The sequence below is a fragment of the Octopus bimaculoides genome, chromosome 2 (assembly GCF_001194135.2).
Source record: "Octopus bimaculoides isolate UCB-OBI-ISO-001 chromosome 2, ASM119413v2, whole genome shotgun sequence".
Lineage (NCBI taxonomy): Eukaryota > Metazoa > Mollusca > Cephalopoda > Octopoda > Octopodidae > Octopus > Octopus bimaculoides.
This window is the reverse complement of record NC_068982.1, coordinates 185,644,880-185,648,096: the sequence shown is the minus strand read 5'-3', so window position 1 is coordinate 185,648,096 and position 3,217 is coordinate 185,644,880.

Sequence of the window (3,217 nt, the reverse complement as noted above, 5' to 3'; positions counted from 1 at the left end):
CGTGGTTTCGATTCTTAGACGGGGTGTTGTGAGTGTTTATTGAGCGAAAACATCTAAAGCTCCACGAGGCTCCGGCAGGGGATGGTGGCGAACCCTGCTGTACTCTTTCACCACAACTTTCTCTCACTCTTTCTTCCTGTTTCTGTTGTACCTGTGTTTCAAAGAGCCAGCCTTGTCACACCCTGTGTCACGCCGAATCTCCCCATGAACTATGTTAAGGGTACACGTATCTGTGGAGTGCTCAGCCACTTGCATGTTAATTTCACAAGTAGGCTGTTCCGTTGATCGGATCAACTGGAACCCTCGTCGTCATAACCGACGGAGTTCCGCAATGTATATATATATAGTGTGTGTGTGTCCACCACCACAACTTGACAACCGGTGTTAGTTTATTTACAACCCAGTAACATAGCGGTTTGCCAAAAATGACCGATAGAATAAGTACCAGGCTTTAAAAAAATAGATAAGTATTCGTACCGATTCGTTCGACTAAAATTCTTCAAGGTGGTGCCCCAGCATAACCGCGGTCTGAAACGAGTAAAAGTAAAAGAAAAAGGAAAAAAATGTCGGTGATACGGTACCCATGAAATAGTGACGCAAGTATCATAGATGCAAAGTTTGGTGGATTGCTTCAGATCTTTGTCTGTTCAGATTCATTTCGCCGGGACCTCAAACGCAAACTGAAATCTGAAATCTTGATTCTCAAACTGAAATCTCGATTCTCCAGTTGATTTCAGTATCTAATGAACCATCCCTGGAAGCAGAGCTGCCAAAATGCACGAAAAAATCCACTGTATCAAGTTTAGTTACTTAGATAATTATAATTGATTCCACATACGGCTCTCCAGGAATAAATCCAAAAGCAATACAAGCACTGGAGAAGAAGGTTAATATTTTCTGAATAGCTCGTTCTAAGTGAGTCTCAAGATCGTGCATGCATGCGTATGTAACAGGCTATGTTACGGTTAAATTGTTCAAACTGTGAGACAGCGTAATAATCAGCGTGGAAAAGAAAAATATTGCTTAGTTTTTATTCGCACGTAAGGGCACTGTACTTTTGCTTCCATACGCTGTACGTCTTTCGCTTTCTAGCAAGCAGTTTTTCCTCACAGACTCAGCTAAGGGCGCGCGAGCATTCATTCTTGTCATTCTCCTTGTACCACTGAACTGCTTTGACCCTACGTACGAAAAAAAACTGTAACCGATATTTTTCTTATCCATGTTGATTATTATACTGTCTCACAGAGTTTGAACGATTCAACTGTTACATAAGCTGTTACACATACATACCTTAAAAACAAAAATGAGCTAACTAAAGCAAGTCAAAATTGCCAGTTGCATGAATCTGGTTAACAAAAACAACAAAGGTATATTAAATGCCATGCAAGCTAACTTCTTGATTTAGTCTTCACTTCAAGAGACGATAAACAAACACCTAGTGGCAATTGCGACCGATTCCAAATAAGGCAAGATAACCTCAAGATTTCAGAATATTCTGAAATTGACATACCATTAAAAAAAAAAAAAACTGAAGACATGAATGCAGCAATTGATCTGTTTCTACCTCAATAGACGTCATCAGCACGGCACCTGTCCTATTTTGACTCTAGCCAACTATAAGACTTAAACATAGAGTAAAAGTAGAACATTTGCAGTCTAGTATGATATGCATGTGTGTGTGTGCGTGCACTTGTATGTGTGCGCGCGAGAGCGTGTATGTACGTATGCGTGTGTCAGAGGGAGAAACAGAGAATATATAAAAGACGCGCGCGCATACAAATACAGACACAGTTCTTCATGATGTTAGCAGCAGCCATTCTACCTTTCGACTTTTACCTTTCCAATGGCGTAATACTTGCTCTTACATCACGCACAGAATACATCCATGTGTACACATTCACGTATCTGTTTGCGCTCCCTCCCTCTCTCTTTCTTCTCCCTTCTCTCTCACTCTTTTCCCTCTCTCTCTCTATAAATATATACAAACATACATAACACGTAGACAAAAATACATATGCATTTGCGTTTCTGTAAATATATAAAAAAAAATGCAAATGCAAAGTACATTGACAGACTGACAGGCAGGCAGGTAGCTAGATATGTGCAGGGGATGCCAAAATGTGTACCTCTCGTCTTCCCCACGGTACAAAATTTATTTCGGTTAAGCACAGTATAGTGTTGTTTGGACCAAACGCTGCGCTCATTGATGTGAAGTTAAATGTCAACTCCACCCCGTATATACCGCACGCCTTCAGCAAATCCATTCATGTTCCTTGTGTTCTTTTCGTGCCGTTTACACTATTTTCGAAATATAATACATTTGTTATCCATATATATATGCATACCATATCTACTGTCACTTTCTCTCTCAACACTTAACACAGCACTAAACGTACACACCACCAGCATCATCATCACTGTTAAACACTACCGTCAACGCCATACTATGTTAATCACTATACGCCGCTACCTTTACCTCCAACAATAAAAGTATGCACTTCTACTGCCTCCACGATCCAACGACTGAGTTACTTAACATACTAGAAATGATAACCAAATCTTCTTCAAATCACACCCTGCCATCGTGGAAAAGGGAAAAGTCACATTAAATTATATGTTGTTATTGTACCCTTAAATAAACGGTGTTGTTGCGACTGAAATAACTTTGATCATAAGTCTGCCCCATCAGGTATGACCTAGGGTTAAACGACCACCACCATTTGTCAGCTCGTGGCCGTCTCTAAAGTTTCGTGCCTTGTTTATTCCCTGAAAAGACGCATGTGCACACACATATCCGTACCCGTAGTGTGTTATCATGAGTTGTAGACTCAATCTGTCACTCAGTTTAACATCAACACATGGTCCTTGGTCACTTTTGTGGGGTCCAAATTGACCGTTGCAAGCATTCGGGACTGGTTTCTGGCTTGAGCATAATAACATCCGCTTTCATCCCACCAGTATGTGTTTAGATGTATGTACATGTTGCGTGTGTGTGTGTGTATGAATGTATGTATGTATGTACCTGAAGGAAATGTTCTCTATGTGGCCTGTGTGTTTTCTGTACTCTGTTTATCATTTTGTCTACGTGTTGTTTGCAATGTCCTGTACCCAGATATGCATCTATATATACAGGTAGATGTAAGTATATACATACATGTACGTATATATGCATATACTCATTTATTATTTGTATATATATATATATATATATATATAT